Here is an 18,251-nt window from a genome sequence, read left to right on the forward strand (position 1 = left end):
TCACATAGCAAGCCTCTGCGTGTGACACCCCCCCTTATAAATTAAAAAACACGTTTTTATATATTTAACACCAGTATAAATGCTGGAGGCAAAGCGGGGTTTGGGGTGGAGGCTGACAGCTCACGACCTCCCCCATGTAATAGCCTGGTGACCCCCTGAGAGGTCCCAACCCCCAGTTTGAGAACCCCTGATATAAAGGGATAAGTTTCAGAAGAAACCTCCAATTATGTTACTGTACTTTTGCACCCATACATAAAGTTTTGTGGGCACAAATATCTGCTGGTGCATTTTACAGCACATAGACATTCAACTAAGTGATTTGTAGGTGCAAGCAGATACCTAGACTTCTCCTGCTATAAAGTGTGCCTGCAGTTAGATGTGGGCACAAAATTCAAAGTCCTCTTCGGGGCCTTTGAAAAATCAGGGTCAAAGACTTAAGATCTTAAATGCAATAACTTTCTGCTTCTTAGGCAGCTGTCCAGCTCATCACATCCTTAGGCTAATCCTGCCTTTAGTAGCTGACATATGAAGTGATTGGAGAGCGCCATAAGGGATCACAGTTGTGAACAGCTATAGCTCAAAAATGTTTTTTAATGCTCTGAAGAGTCTGAACACTGAAGCAAATTCTGCCATATGGGAGAAGGATTTTAGAATACAAGTAGCTTTAAGGGCCAACATAAAATAAGGGTATACGTCAGTTTTGGTGTCAGTCCTTCATTGATATATAATTTTGCCACAATCTCTTTATATTTATTATGATGTAAACAATCTGTCTCGATCAGCATTTCATGTCCTCATGTGTTGTCATATGTTGAGGAAACCATTCTCCTTCTACAGATCATATCCAGTCACTGTTCCATGAGTCTCAATTCAGTGCAGCTTTGATGCTTGCCTTTGAGAGTCCATTCTGAAAGCCCCAAAATACCTGCTTTAATTTAGCTGGTTATTTCTAACTGGAAAACATGATTGAAATGCTTCGTTTTCTACAAACTGTGAGCATTAAATAATGGATCCATGGGAGTGAATCCCTAGGTTGTACTTTAATCTTTAATATCTCATGCTGTCATTCACAGTGGCCCAACTGCTAAAGTAAAAGTGCAGCTTTTTAGTTAGTCAGGAAATAATATATTATTTCCAACACAACTGTGATGAGAACCTTAGCCCGGTTGTCTGAGATCTGTTACCAAGGAGAAAAGTCTGCCATTGGTTGACCTCTAACAGAGGAAGACATTTATATTTTGTTCGTTTTCCTGTTTAGAATTCTTTGCTTGACTTTGACCTTGGATTGAGAGGACCACTCCCTTATGTACAAAGATATAAGGCTCACAGTTCATGAGTTTAGACCTTGCCTATCCCCTAAGGGTGGAGTGCTTCTAACTATAACAATACAAGGGTGCCCATGCTCTAGGGGGCCATGTTGCCTTTGCATATAGATTATTAGTGTAGTTTCCAAACATAGCAATGGTTTCCTGACTGAAAAAATGTGGTTTTGGTTCACATCACTTCCAGAATATTGTTTAATTCAAATAAAATTGTCTAGTTTTTTTGTTAAGCTTCACACAGACACTATCAAACATTGCCAAGAAAATGTAATTGAATAGCAACAGGACAGAAGTGAAAAGACCATGCACTAGCAATAGTCACCTCAAAAGCTTCAGAGCTCAGAAACAATGAAATGTTGGGGGCTTTTCTGAGACTTCATTTATGCACAGTTTTTGTACCCATAATAGAAAGCATGAAAGAACAGGTTCTCTTGTAAGATTTCTGGTACTTCCTGTGGCCAATCAGGCTGCAAATACAGCCAAAGCAGCCTCTTGTATCATTCCAGCCACAACCTGGAGGTAAAAGAAGAGACAAATATGATTTTTAAGTAGATGTTCTATACTTTAAAAACAACAAAAAAACCCCCCCAAAAAAAGCCTGACTTGAGATTTTGGTGGAAAGGATGTCTCTCTCTTATCTGAACTTGTTTGCCCATCCTTGTTGTGTATATATAATAAATATTTACTTGAGAAGTTTGCAGATCTTTTCGATTAGAGAATTTCAAAAGAAGGAGACAAATGCAACAATGTTCTTGCAATCCCCTCCCAAAGAGCATCATGTGTCAGCATTTTGTTTTGTGATCAGCTGGCTAATGTGTGTACATGGAACCCTGCACTTACTGCCTGGAAACAGGGCTCATCTGCTCAGCTGTGTGTCATAGGCAGTTTACTGTTGAGAGCTACCTGCTCCGTGGGAGAAGCTTGTGCTTCGGGGGAGGATCCCAGTTCTAGTCCTGCTGTCACTGAAGTTCCTAGTGGCAATTTAAAGAACATAAGAATCAGGAAGTCTTCTATCCAGACAGATTTGTAACAATATTATGATGCAGTCTTTAATATTAGCGTAAATACCACTACTCGGTAATGCCATAGCAGGACAGAAGTCTGAGATTAATTGAACACCTTTAGATTTGATCATCACTGAATATGATACCCTTGTGTTTTCATTAGTTAAACTAATATATCTTTATGAACAGTGTGGGAGGCTTTAACAGCATATGTTGCATCGCTGCTTAATGTAGAGCCAACAGCTGATACATCCTCGGAGTCATTGCTCAGATGAACGTGTTCCAAAGTAACCTTGGAAAAGCAAGTTTGAACAGTAATTATTTACTTCATTCATATGATGTACGGACACAGGGGCTTAAATATGCCTCCAGTATTCTTACTTAGTATTTCAAAATAAACTGGCCAGCAGCCCTGATTTTTGCAGGGAAGTCTTAAACTGGCCTTTCAGCCTCATGGAATGAATTACCATGGTTTGGGCTGCTGCATTAATGGCTAGTAGAGGGAGAAGATTTGCCTGATTGTCTCACCAGTGCTATGACTGATGCTGCAGTAGTGCTGGTTTGTAAATCTTTCCTGTGAGTAAATAAGTTTCCATTGCCCAACCAGTCACTTTGCAAAGCAAGTGTGCTTAGAATAATGAGCAAACTAGTTTAGCATGTTTCACTTTCAGTCAAGCAGTGCCCCAGAGAGACCAGAAAAATAGACCCTTTCTCACCTCCACAAAACAGAGAGAAATCAGGCATGTTCCATTGTTGCCCCAATTTTCAGCTTATTAGCTGGCCTCCCTGGTCACCCTAAGACCAGCCATTTCTTTGGTAGCTAACATGTGAAAAGGTTCCATGAAAGTTCTGGTTAATGGGTCAATGAATGTCCTTGTTTCTGTACTGATTCAGAAAGGGGAAAAAAGTGGTTGCCCAAACTGAATACTCTGTGTAAACCCCAACAATCTCATCTCAAATATTTTTTTTAAATATCCAAGCCAGATAAGATGGAGGACAGCCCCCCCCCCCGTCTCCTCCTCATATTATGTCCATGCTCTTCCCACCAATGGCAAAGGTCCCTACTCCTTAGATATCCTTTATTACCACAAGCAAGAGTTTCACTTGGTACTTGCCTTTTTGCCCCAGACTCCAGAGTACAATCTGTGTCCCCTCGTGGGGGAAAGGGAGGGGAAGTTTAGAGTAGGACTCCGGGAATAAGGCTGGAGGGTACAGGCTTTCTTATAGGAACAGGGAGAAGGAGTCAGAAGAATGCTGGGGGTCACTACCTTTGGCCTAGAGAAGGCTGAGCATATTTACCTGACTTTCACAAATATAATGTGAGTGTGGAGGAATAAAACCTCTTCTCCCCTTCAATTCAGGAGCCCAAGACTTTCCAGCTCCAACCTGGGGGAATTCGTGCTCCACTTCTGGAAGGGAACGGAGTCCTCTTAAGATCAGAGTTGCAGTTAATGGGCAGGCTTGGCTGAATTCTCTAGCCTCCTAGTCACGTCCACGCAGATCCCTGCTAGCCACACCCACCTCTTGAGTTTTGCAGCAGTCCATAAGGATTTCTATCCAAACACCAGGTTCTGCTTCTGGAAAATCAAGCAGCAACCCACTGCAGGTATTGAGTACTGCCTGTTCTGACTTCCCCATGCCAGCCATGCTCGGAATCTGCTGAAATAGCTAATAGTTTGTAAAACATCTTGGCAACTTTGGGTAGGATTGGTTCTGTTTCATATAATTTTCCATGTCCAACATTTATAGGACGATCTTTGTATCATTAATTCAAAACTACTCGATAACGTAATCGAAGACCACATGGTTTGGGAGCACACTTGACTCACAAATCAAAAGTATCTGCTAGAATGTATGCAGAATAAAGCACTGGGAAGCACCTTTCCACTGGGTTCAATTATTTGAATCCCATCAAATATTGTATTGCAACATTGTCAAGGAAATCCGGTATTAGAATTCAATTAGTATTTTTTTTTTTAGCCTAGATTTGACATTATCATCTAGCTCAGAGTAAGCCTTCTACTGCAATGCCCAGGAGTAGCCTGGGAGGGAAACTGTCACCCCAGGACTCAGGATCACAATCTCCCTCTCAAGCTCTCTTCTGCTTCAGGTAAGCAAAATGCTGTGACAAGTCTGCATCTAGTGCAGTAGATGTTCCTCAGTACACCAGTGTAGCTCTATTGATAAGTGCATGTTGAGGGTGAGAGGGAAGCAGTGCTCTGGCCCCTTGATGGAAGTAAAAAGAAAAGGAGTACTTGTGGCACCTTAGAGACTAACCAATTTATTTCAGCATAAGCTTTCGTGAGCTACAGCTCACTGAAAGCTTATGCTCAAATAAATTGGTTAGTTTCTAAGGTTCCACAAGTACTCCTTTTCTTTTTGTGAATACAGACTAACACAGCTGTTACTCTGAAACTTGATGGAAGTATAAGCTCTGCAGATCCCCACATGCTGTAAAGGGTGGTTCCGCATAGCGGAAAAAGGGAGCTAGGGGCTGCCTTAGGCGTGATGTCCATCTGCATACCTGAGATTCCTTAGTCCCTTAATTACAGAGTGTCATTTGCTGACATTCCTTATCAGGTCTGCAAAGGAATTTCCTGGAAATGCTACTAAGCAAATATTTTTTAACACTGCAGAGCAGATAACAGTAGTATTTTAAAACAGTAAAAGTTTGCAGGAGCCAAGCCCAATAGTTTCATCACCGCCACAGACACATTGCTTTGAGAAAATAATGAATGCTATGTATTGTTTCTTAGAAATGCTATGTGGTCGGAGTGGTAGAATGGTTTTCTAATCCAGGAAGGAATATGGTCAGGGAGGGAAGTTAGAGAAAACATAGTGAAGAAAACAGGAAAAAACCCAACCCCCACACTAATTTTTGCATTTTATTGAAAAATATATGCAAAATATAGTGTCTTAACCATCTAAACTCTAACTTCCTAGACCTAAATTATAACTTTATAAACTTCCCTCTGATCCCTTCTTGGTATATGCCACTTTCTGCTTCCACAGATTTGATTAAAAACCTCTGCCTCGTAGGGCAGCCCACCTCCCATACAACCCCTCATCGCCTCCAGGAAGCCCACACAAGCAGCTCCAGCCTCAGTTTCCCTGATAAGGGGCTTCTTCAACAACTCATCAACCCATTTTATTCCCTTCTCAGGTTGTGGTTTATTAAACTAATCATTCAAAATAAAGTTCTCAAGCCCATCCATTTACCTCCTTTTCAGGTCACTCTCAGGCCTTTCCTGCCTGTAGTCTCATGCCAAAGTTTCTCTGCTGGAGCTTACTCACTCCCAACTGTCTCTATACTGTCTTCTTGTCTGCTCAAGCATCCCCCTCCCCTCTCTGCAGCTTCCTACTGTTCTTTATAGGGGAACCTATAAAGGGGCATCTTATTATTAACTTGGGATTCCTGGGGTCCAGTTCTCTGGCCCTTAAAGGGACAAGCCCCCCCTCTTACATTCTGCAAAACAATGGGGCTCCCTTCCAGCAGGGTTTTAAAAAACCTTCAGGGCTGATGCAAAAATATTAAATTTGAGTAGTGCTCAATTACAAGAGTCAAGTTTTAATCAACATTTTTGTAAAGTTTTATCAAACACTTAATTGATATTGTTACGGAAACAGACATTGAAATACTGAAAATCAGTTTTAAGCCAATGAAAAAAATCACAATAACCATTTAAATAATGTTTGTGAAAACTGAGTTTTCAGTAAATGAAAAAATTGTAACAACCATTTTGATAATGTTTTGATAAACATTTGCTAAAAATACTGATAAAACAAAAATGGATTAATTACAGACCCTTTGAAATGAAAACAACTTTGAAATTTCAGATTTACCCACAAACCTCATTTTCATTTTTCATCCAACCTTCCATTCACTTTTACACATTGATGGAAATTCAGTGACTTTTTTCACCAATCACTCTTACTGCAGGTGGGGAAATCTGGGTTTGATTCCAAGATCTGGTGAAATTTTTACCTAGACAGCAGGGTTTGGAAATGCTGCAAAGAGAAAACAAACTGCTTAGCCTCTGGTGGGAGGGATTGCCTATCACTCAGTCAGCAAGCACCCCAGCTAATTAAGCACTGACAAGCTCCTAAAAGCTTTCTTCATCCAAATGGATGATGGCCTTGACTCTGGTTCCTCGAGAGTCAAGGGTTAAAGTATGGAGAAATGAGATCATCCTTAGGGATGTGGAAAGGACGCTGGAGGAAAGAAAATAAAATGAGCTGAGACTGTGGGACTTTTTTACATGTTCCTTTTCCTTTTGATAGAGTGTTTACTGCATGAAAGATTCCATGTGTGTGTGTTAATTTCACTGATTAGGAGAGGGTAAATTTCTCATTTCATGTGCACCTCTGGAGCAAGACAGCAAGAATGGCAAATTACTTACAGGAAAGAGAAAAGGTTTCTCAGAGCACTTACTGGAATACAACAGCTAGCACTTGTCTGGTTCACTAATCACATATCTTGTACAAAGAAATATTGTATGAAGGAAACTTCAGAAATAATGTTAGAGGAAAACATGATCTCATTTGTGGAATGGGCATAGCAGTAAATGTCATTTCAGGCCCCTAGTTTAGCTTGTTTTTCACACACTTGCTTGAGCATTATTTATGTATTTAGTAACATATGGGATTGTTACTGATTGGGGCAGATGGGTCATACTCCTGTGGGACAGTGTGCATGCAAAGAGTGCACTCTTTCAGATGATTTTAAACTGCAACAGAAAAATGCCTGCATTTGAAAAGGTTTGTCATGTCTAGTGAGTTTTGCCTGTCTGGTTTTGTATAAAAGAGTAGATCTTCATGTTGGCTTGTTCTTATTCTACATTTGGGATAGACGACAGTTGATAAATGGCATGCATATATATTTTAAATAGGCCAGATCCTCAGCTGTGCTAAACTGAAGAACTATGCTGATTTATACCAGCTGAGGATGTGACTTTCTGTATCTTTATTTCTGTACACATCTTTGTTGGAAATGCTGCATTTCAAGTCTTTCAGTATGTCTACACTACAGTGTAAGCCGAGGGTAAATAGAACTCAAGTTAGCAGACCCTAGGTTTGTTAACATGGCGCTGGAGCATCTATACTCATTCATAACCCCAGATTAGGATTTGTTGAACGCGGAGTCCCAAAGTGGGTCTCCTGCATCATGCAGGCCTGATCCTAACCACCCATATCTCAGACTTCCTAGAACCCTCACAAAATGTGGCTCCTTTAGGCCTTTGTTTGTGGTGCAGTGTGGGAAACTTGACTGTCCACCTAATTTACTGTCCAGAGGATAAAGAAACTCAGCCCATGGGTTTCTGAGATACTTCTGACAGACTCCCAGAGCATGAGTCCATCAGGACTGCATCTACTCTGCAAAGCAATAGGGCTTGAACCCTGGGTCTTGGCTTGACTCAGGTTTGGATCCTCCACCCCACCTCTGGGGTCCTGAGACCCTGGTCTGAGCCTTGGGATAGTGCAATTTGTGTGTAGATGGAAGGGGTGTTTGGCTTGAGCCTGAGCTTACATTGCAGGATAGACATACCCTTCAGTTCTTCAGTAAATCGTGTTATTTTAAACTAATGGAGAAATTGAGACAAAGAGGGTGCATCTGCTATAGAAAAAATAGTTTGTGCAGAAAGGATGCGGGTGTTTTTCCAGCTATGCCATGAAAACCCGTTTAGAGAGATATAAGAGATTATTTATAACAGGGATTGGCAACCTTTGGCACATGGCCCATCAGGGAAATCCGCTGGTGGGCTGGGATGGTTTGTTTACCTGCAGTATCCGCAGGTTCGGCCAATCGCAGCTCCCACTGTCCGTGGTTCGCCGTCCCAGGCCAATGGGGGCTGTGGGAAGCAGCGGCCAGCACATCCCTCAGCCTACGCCGCTTCTCGCAGCCCCGATTGACCTGGACCGGTGAATCATGGCCAATGGGAGCTGCAATTGGCCGAACCTGCGGATGCTGCAGCTAAACAAACTGCCCAGCCCACCAGTGGCTTTCCCTGACAGGCCGCATGCCAAAGGTTGCTGATCCCTGATTTATAACAACAATGATTTCCTATATTGCACCTCTAGCTAAAAAACAAAGAGTAGGAATTATGTCATACAGCACAAAAATCCAAGCACCTTTAGGGTGAACTCAAGAGCTGCTAAAGAGGATACAAGCAACACTTCACATCATCTATCGGTGGAGAAGAAATTTTGAAGAACGTTGCATCTGATTGAAATTGCTGGAGCAACTCATGTTGGCAAAATATAATTAGCTAAATTGTAATTGGCTAGGACAAGGAAATTAACAGCTTTAGTCCTTCAAAAAGTATCAAGCTTCATGGGATCTTTATTGACTAAGTAGTTAGTACCTTACATTTACATCTTTATCAAAAGATAACATCTACTGCAGCACAATGCCCCAGATCTATGTTAGTACATTTCATAGATTCATATTCATAGATTCCAAGACTACAAGTGACCATTGTGACCATTTAATCCGATCTCCTGTCTAACCCAGGCCATAGAACATACCCAAAATTATTGCTAGAGCATATCTTTCAGAAAAACACCCAATCTTGATGTTTGATTCTGTATATGTGGACTACTGCATCAGCACAGTGTCAGGTTTTTTTGTTCAATTCTGATTAAGAAGAAAAAAAATCTTATCTTCCTAATCAGCAGTACTTTGGTACAACACCCAACTGCTGCTTAGATTTTTATCCAGGTGAACTTACGTTTCTTTGATAGGATTACAGCACTTGTTATAATAAAATAGTAAGGACACAGATATTTAAAAGTGGGTGCCTAATGTTGGATACCTACACCCACATTCAGACACCTAAATAAGCAGCCTGATTTCCAAAAATGCTGACAACTCAGCAGCTCCCATAAAAAACAATGAACGCTTCTGGGTGCTCAGACCTTCAGAAAAATCAGTGTTTAATGATGGATTTAGGAGCTTAACTTTAGGCCAGGGATTGGCAACCTTTGGCACGCGGCCCATCAGGGAAATCCACTGGCGGGCCGGGATAGTTTGTTACCTGAAGCATCCGCAGGTTCGGCTGATTGCAGCTCCCATTGGCTGTGGTTTGCTGTTCCAGGCCAATGGGGGCTGTGGGAAGCGGCTACCAGCACATCCGCAGCGTCTGCAGGCCAGTGGGAGCTATGATTGGCCGAACCTGCGGATGCTGCAGGTAAACAAACTGTCCCGGCCCACCAGTGGATTTCCCTGACAGGCCGCGTGCCAAAGGTTGCCGATCCCTGTTCTAGAGTTACAATAAAAAGAAAACAATAAAACATCAGTAACAAGATAATTTTTCTACTACAGACCAAATCTTGGCAGTTGCATGGATTGCTGTTTTCCTCATTTAAAAAAAACACATTATTTTTTAAAAGAAGACTGTAGTGTCAACTGATCAGTCATCTTCAGCTCCTGGGCTTTCTTACAGGTTATGGCTGACTCTCTGGATCCACCCATGCCAAATCAGTTGCTGGATCAGGTCCTTTAGTTAAACACGCTTGACTTACAATACTGGAAGACTTATGCAAATCTTTCCAAAGTTGTTTTCTTTTTATTCAAAAAAGTAATTAAAAATGTATACAACTTTGACATATTTTTAATATTAAGGAAAGCAGAGTTGAGTGTCTACCCTCTCAGTACTTTCAACAGTTTTACATGAATTCTGCATGTAGCAGCTTTCATAAAATATGTATTGATGTAATATTTGAACAGTGAAAGTCACAGCTTGTGAAGTTCTTTGGCTAAAATTGGATTAAAATTCTAAAAACTGGTGTTTCATGGCCATATCCTTTTTTGGGAACAGATTGCGTTAGTATATATAATAAAATCAACAGACTGTGACTTTTGTCACTGATCACCTAGTACAAAATGACTAGCATCACACACTAGATGATGAGTTTAAGAGGTTCTATAGTATTTGTTTGTAGTGTTGTATTTGTTTGTAGTGTATGTATTTCATTACATAATTTTGCAATAATGTTTTATCCCCATTTAATAAAAAAATCTATAGCAAAATCTTTAATGATTCTAATGCATTTTAAACTTATTTATTTTGTAATGGAAGTCTTGTTCCTGTCAACGTTAGCAGTCATTGATCTGTGATATTCCTTTATTATCTAAAATTGTGAAAAGAGACTATTATCTAAAGGCAGGGCCCTGTAGTTTTATCACTCTTATTACGCAGTGCTTGCATGAGGAAATCAAGCACTGATGAGTGAACTGGTTCAATTAAAATAAGAACTGAACTCCACTTGAAGCTCATCTGTATTGAACCATGACCATTTTAGAGGTTCAAAAAATTCAATTAGCTTACGCATTTTTTAAACTGAATTTAGTGCTCAATACAGTGGGTAGATTGACATCCCTGAAGAAGAAAGTCTTCAACTTATAAAAGGGGAAAAAAAGACATAGCACGGCAAGCTGCAATGGTTCGTTCCATCTTCATGCCCATCCAATCCATGTGTCTACTGAGAAAATCAGCAAATTTGGTCAGTGATTTTCATTGTATGTCCACTGAGATCTGGACGGAGCCCATTTAGTCGTTAGCTGCCAAACAGCCATCAAATTATCTATACTGGTTCTTGGCTGGTTGCTTAATTATTGATCAATGGGATGTTTTTCCTTTTAATTTCTCATATTACTGCACTTCCTGGTGTCATCTAGGACCAGAACTGGAAATATAAAACACCAAAGATAGACAGCTCTTACAACTTTTCTCACTCTCAGAAATCCACATAGAATTGAAAGCATTGAGAGGATCTGTCTTCTGCTGTTTCAAACAGCATCCAAAGGCCAGGTGCCAGCTCTTGGCAACTCTGCTGGCATTAGCTAAGAACTGACAAACTCACAGCTGGAGACCAGACCAGTTCACTTATGTGTTAGTGTTGCTCAAAATAGGTATTAATCTTATAAGAATGTATTTAGTGTTTAGACTATAGAACAGTGGTGCACAATCTACGCAGCCAATCAGGGTAACCTGCACCACTTCCGGCAGCTCCCATTGGCCGGGAACAGTGAACTGCGGCCACTGGGATCTGTGGGCGGCCGTGCCTGAGGATGGTCAATGTAAACAAACTGTCTCATGGCCCACCAGCAGTTTACCCTGATGGGCCATGAGCGGCCCCTGGGCCGCAGGTTGCCCACCACTGGTATAGAATGTTTGTAAGTTGCTGCATGCATTAATCTTATTTTTAATGTTTGTATTCCATGCTATAAGGAAATATGTAAGTTTTGTTTTATAAAACCTTGACAATGTTTGCTCTAAACTTGTTAACTCAGATGGGAAGAGTGTCCCACCCACTCCCTCCCCAACCCCCACTCCCATCGCAGACAACTAACAAAAACAGACAGGCCATCAAGGAACATCACAATACAAAGAACTGGTTAATGGCCCTATCACACCTTGGAAATGCTATGCACAAGGAAGCTTGTTCTATGGAGCTGGAGGCTGAATGAATGAAATAAAACAAAGACACGGGAAAATTTTCAATCTCTTTGCTGTTTGAACTCTCATAGAACCAGACACACCAAACCGAAGCCAGAGATCCCCAGGTGTTGCATCCTAGGTCTGTCCTAAAAGACATTTTGAATTGATAGATCACTACAACTCTGTCACTCTTAGGATTTAGATTGCAATTCATTTGTGTATATGTATTTGCTTTCTTTAAGCTTTAAATAACTCTCATATCTTTTTCCTAGCTAATAAACCTTTAGATAGCTTATTACAGGATTGGCTACAGGCATTGTCTTCGCTGAGGATCTAGGGAATCAACTGATTTGGGGTAAGTGATTGGTCTCTTGGGACTGGAAGCAACCTGAATATTATGTGATTTTTGGTGTAAGGGACCAAATGTAGCTAAGTTCAGCTTGCTTGGGTGGCAAGATGGACTAGAGAGTCTAAGGCAGTGGTGGGCAACCTGCAGCCCGTCAGGGTAATCTGCTGGTGGGCTGTGAGACAGTTTGTTTACATTGACCCTCCCATTGACCCTCCAGCCAATGGGAGCTGTGGGAAGCGGTAGCCACGTCCCTGTGGGCTCCAGGTTGTCCACCACTGGTCTAAGGGGACTTTCTATGATTCCATGGTGAGACTGTTATAGTGAGTCAGGAATTCACATTTGTCACTGGCTTGGTGAAATCTAATTCTAGAACTTACCACCAGTTTAGGGTGTATGCCCTGTTTTTGAGAGTCTGCCCTGAGGTAGGCATTCATGGGCGTGAGCCATTCCAGAAATCTACATAGAATTCAAAGCCTTGAGAGGATTTATCTTCTGGTATTTCAAACATTATACAAGGTTTTGGTTAAACCTTTGATAAGAGTTTTGGAAGCTTCTCCATAAAGCAGTCAAAATTAGAACTGGTTGTAAAATTTTCTGTTGGAACTTCTTTTATCAAAAAACCCAGTTTTCCCATCAAAATTATTATTATTATTTTTTTGCAAGAAGTATATGCTTTCTGTGGAAAATTTGGATTTTTTTTGTCAAAAAGCAAAACAAAAAACACCCAAACACCAAAAGGTTTTGTGTTTTTGTCTGAAAGCTGAAATGTTTTGGTCAAAAAATGAAATATTCCAATTCAGATATACCACCAAGGTGCCTCGTGAGAGTTGTTCTTTTGCCTCAGATTTTGCAAATACAAAATGTAGGCACAGATCTCTCAGACTCAATTTATATCTGCTGAAAGGAAGTACAAATAATTGGATATGCACCTGCAATCCATTTTGGTGCATATGGGTATTATGAAGGCAATGTGAAGTCATGAGAAATGAAGATAACACTCAGCTTTTTGAAAGTTTGCCCTTTTTGAAAATCTGGCACCAACTACTAAGGGTATAAAAAACCAACTCTGTTGATTATCCAATAGAGTATTTAGTGCAAGCACATTTCCAACTGTTAGCTTGCTGGTTGTGTGGGAAAAAAATCAATGTGTCTCTAGACAGCAGTGCAGCTGCTCAGTTTAGAAGAACCTATATATTTGGTGAAGGATAAATCTGATATGATCTTTATGTATAGAACTGATATTGGTTGTCTGTGAGTAAGAGAATGCATGATAGTAGAATGAGTTTTGATGTAAGTTGTATATGTTAACTATATTGTCTGATGACAGAACATTTGTGAGTCACACTTTTAAATATCCATTTATCAATATTGTTTGTATCTTGTGGTCAGTATATTAACTATGTTTATAGCATATTTGACAGTTCTGAGCAAATCAGAGATCAGGACACAAATTTTTTAGTGTTTGTTGAGTCTTTGGGGTAGATTCTCAATGAATACCTACATGACTCCAATGACCCATATAAGCGAGAGTCATGTGGTGAGGTTTTATATACAGCATTTTCAGAACAAACTTCCAATTGATTTAACTGTAAAATATAATACTAAAAGTATATGTAATGAGGGATTTTTAATACTGTTTTTCTTTATCAGAATTAAAGGCTCAATTTACAAGAGAATTTAAAGACTTTTGATTGCAGACGTCTGCCACAAATCTTCAACCACCATTAACCACCATTAACTACCCCAATCAAAGGTCTCTCTCTGTCTCTTTCTCTTCTCCCCACCTCCTCCCTCAGGGTTCCCAACTCTCATGATTTTATCCTGAATGTCACACAATTTGATGCTTTTGTTAAAATACCAGTTTCTTATAATGTGTGATTAGATGAGGATCTCAGATTTTATTTAAAAGAGAAAATAAGTTTCTAGACCAGTCATGGTTGCCAACTAAGGCTTTAAAAGATGATCCAAATGTACCCTGAGGTCTCAAAAACAGATGGCAAATAAAAGCACTTAAAATCAGTAACTGCTTTACATTTTAGGGGGGCATGGTTCATGGGTTTTGAGCGCTTAGGGTTGACAATACTGTGCTCCTTATGAGTTAGAAAATCTCCTTGAGAAATCCACCAAGTCACTACCATTATCCTTCTGCAGATTCCTCCTTAACACTCACTTGTACCATGATGCCTACAAAGCATACACAGCAGCTGATGACAATGGTTAGACAGATAGCAAGCTGAGACCCCTGCTTTTAATACAGCAATTTGCTTGCCTTACTTACTGTCACTTATCTTTCCTCTCCCCCTCACTTAGCTCATCCACCTGCTGCATTTTGTCATAACCCAGACTGTAAGTTCTTTGGAGCAGGTACTGTCTTTTTACAGCATGTCTATACAGTACCTAGCACCTGGATTGGTGTCCCTAACTGCTAATGTAATGCAAATGAGTAATAATAAATGTGAGATTTACTTGATAGAATATTTACATGAGGAGAGCTCATCCATTAGTATCAGTGGATCACAGTTTTTAGCAGGCTGCAAACTCATCTGCTTAACTTTTGTATATGCTCCAGAGCTGTACCCCAGCTTCTTTAGGTCTATCAACAAATTCAATAATGTGAATTTTCAGAGGGGATTCTTTGAAAATGGCATATTTTCCCCTTTGACTTTGCTCATTGCTTTACATTATGTTTGGCAGCAGCTTTCCTTTTGTTTTTCCCCATGACGCTCATTAGTCAGGGATTGTGGGCCTGATTCTCATTTACACTAAGGCCCCTTTACATGAATCTGGGGGTGTAGAGGGGACTTAAAGTGAGTGTCAGTGTAATTTACTCCTAACTTAATTTAAGTCTCCTTTACATTGCCAAAGTGATGTAAAGGAGTCTTTGGGGATAATGATACTGACTTCCCTTGTAAAGCACTTTGAGACAGAAAAACTAAGTATTATTTATTAATTATTATTATTATTATTATTTGAAATGAGAATCAGGCTGGTCTCTCTTTAGGAGGTGGAATATGTATTCATAGCGTTTAAGGCCAAAAGGCACCATTAGATCATCTATCCTGACCTCTCATCTACCACAGGCCATTAAATGTCACCCTGCAGTGAGCCAAATAACCTGGGTTAGACAAAGACTATGTCTATACAGTTCATGGTAGTGAGGCACTAAGCCCAGGTTGCTCATACTACCTGAGTAAAAATAGTTGCATAGACATTGCGGCTCAGGCCGGAGCTCAGACTTTGAAGCCCACACTCTCCCTAGCCTCCAGAGCTGGAGCTCCAGCCTGAGCCGCAACATCTACACCGCTACTTTTAGCACAGTAGCAGAAGCCTGTGTCTGTTGACTTGGGCTTGAAGTCTCTTTGCCACAAGCTGCCACTCGCTGCATAGACATACCCTGTACCATTTCAGCCCTCAAAAGACTAAACTGTTATGTACCACAGGCAGAGAACAGGTGAGACTGAGCTGCCACTAATGCCCAGATTATGTTTGGTAAGGTTTTTTCCCTTTAGTTTTTTAGAGCCTGATTCTCCATCACACTCCACCTTGTATAATCATTTGCAACAGTGCAAAAATGGCTGTAAAACATTAATTTGTGGGTATAAATTACTTCACATGATATAGGGTAACCGGGAAATCAAACCTGAATGTTGCAGTCATGACTTCAGATGTCTTGTGATAATCACCATGTAAATAATACTTAATTATAAGGCCTACTGTATATGTCATTAAAGTTTGCCTTATGGTAACAGATACAATCAGATAGCAGGTACTGATCACAGCAGATCAGTTAATACTCGTAATCTCTGATTGTCACATTTACATTTTAGAATGGAGTTTTGTGCCTTCCTCAAAGATTCTGGTTACATTTGAGTTTTGGAAGTAATTTCTGAATTGGTCTCATTCCATCTTTTTGTTCTGTAATCAGGAGCATTGCTAGAATCTGTTCCAAAAAGGAACAAAATTCTTTACTTCCTGTCCCAAAATATGATATTATCTTGGTGATTGATGGATGACTGCCTGATCTGGCCATGTGTTTCAGGCAGCGTGGAGAACACTGGTAATCTAAGTCAGGATTAAGGGAGTAGTGAAGGCTCCCTGTTTTAGCTCCACACTTTCCTCCCAACTAAGATGCACAGGAATTTTGAGAGAGATGGGCCAAATAATTTCTTATGGTAATTGTCTCTTGTTTAGACTCGCCCCAAGTAAGAAAGTGTTAAAATGCAATATCTTGACAAAGATTAAAAACTCTGGTTTTCTTTTTAAATATAAGACACATATATTATATATGCATTTTGGTAATAGAAAGGCTAGGAAGACAAAATTATATGGCACCACCATTCTGCAGAGGACTTCATATGTCTCTTTCTCTCACACACACACTGCTGTAGCTACAGGCAAATGAACGGGAGCTAATTTGGATCTGTGAAACTGACATGACAAGCCAGAAGAAAATGCAGCAGCTTTAAATAAGCACACAGTGATTTAGTTGGCCATGCAGTATCATTATGCCAGAAAGGCATATCATTTTGTCATATTAAAGGTGACAAAGCACATGTGCAGCATTGAAGGTGAAGTCAATGGATAGAGGAACTGGAGCACAGAGGGAGAGAGAGAGAGAGAGAGAGAGAGAGATGTGGCTTAGAAACAAATAGTAGAAATGATGCATTTCCTGAAGGCACTAGTCAGATTTCTGGTCCTCAGTACATGGAGAACTTTGGCAGTGTATCAGCATGACTGTTCAGAGTGCTATGCCTTGTCATTTGGGACGTGACAGGAGTTAGGCTATTAGCAAAGCCGCAAAGTGACTGAGGCATTGTGGTAATAGATAAAGATCTCAGCTATACTCAGGATCAAATGGGAGATAAATGAGCTTCTGTTATGCTTAACCCATTTTCCAGGAAGCATGCTCCGCTCAAGTCTGACCTGCTCTCTTTGATGAAAAGGCGGCTGTGTTTCTTCATCACAATATGCCTGCACGCACCATATGTCTGCCTCCGACTCCCAAGGAGAAGAAAACACTTAATACAATTCTGCCAGGCAGCCCAGACCCAGTGTTCCCAAAGGGGATTTACAATGTATTAGCTTTGCACTTTCTGAAGGGCTGACAGCAGAGTAGTGTCTTCTGTAATTATGCTTTATGCGGGCAAGTGTAAACAGCCAACAGTGATGTTAACATTTAATAGCTTGTAAAATAAATCCATTATTTCTTAGGACCAAAGCTGAGTTGTTAATTTTATAATCAGGGTGAACAAATGGTCTCAAGTTGATTCTGTCCTGAGCATCAGCAGGAGATTAGTGAACAATGTGAATAAAAGGTGTTCCTATAAAAGGAGGCCTTTCCTTCCCTTGCGGTGTTTATCTACCTTTTTTACAGCCCTGTGCCGTACATGAAATTAGTTCTTTGAAACGTCTGGATTATTCCCAGGAATCAGAACACAATGTAACTCAGGTGCCTAATGGGAGATATCTCTTTAAGAGCTCTATGCCCCGGGAAAGGAATGAGTTGTGTTGTAGCCAGACAGATGCACAAATAGCACTCCACATCCAGAAGTTTCTGGAATTGGGTCTGGTAGTTTGGGGTATACTCAGTAGGTTCCCTGTTGCTGGACTCAGACTCCAGTAGGGCAAGGAGTCAGGGCAGCTGCTTTTCAGAAGGTCAGGTACACTGTGTGGATTGGGAGAAGCTAAGCCTAGGGAGCAGAAAGCAGGTTGTTGTCCCTAACTCTGAGGTATTTTACAGCAGGTTAGGGACATTGTTAACCCTTCAGTAGGGAAGCCCCAGCAGTGCTCATTATAGAAAAAGGGAAATTGGGAGGGAAAACTGTTGTTTTATTTTAGTTGTATACTTTGAATGTTTAATTTTAGCCAAACTGTTTTAGTTAAATTGTCTCAACCAGTATGCTTCACTAACTTTATTCTTATTTAAATGTGATGAAGGGAAAAGTAATTTATTTTGCTATTCTCAGTTTTGTATTTTTCTTGTAACAGGGATTTTTTTTTAAAATCTGCATACTTCACTGAGTGGTTAGTTAATTGGTTAGCTGACTAGCTAAGGGAGTGATTTCAGCAGAGTAGGAGGAAGAATCTGCATGGAGGCCAGCTGAAAATTTCTACAAGGAAGCAGAAGGAAGATGTT

Source organism: Lepidochelys kempii, chromosome 3 (genome assembly GCF_965140285.1).
Source record: "Lepidochelys kempii isolate rLepKem1 chromosome 3, rLepKem1.hap1, whole genome shotgun sequence".
In the NCBI taxonomy this organism is placed as follows: domain Eukaryota; kingdom Metazoa; phylum Chordata; order Testudines; family Cheloniidae; genus Lepidochelys; species Lepidochelys kempii.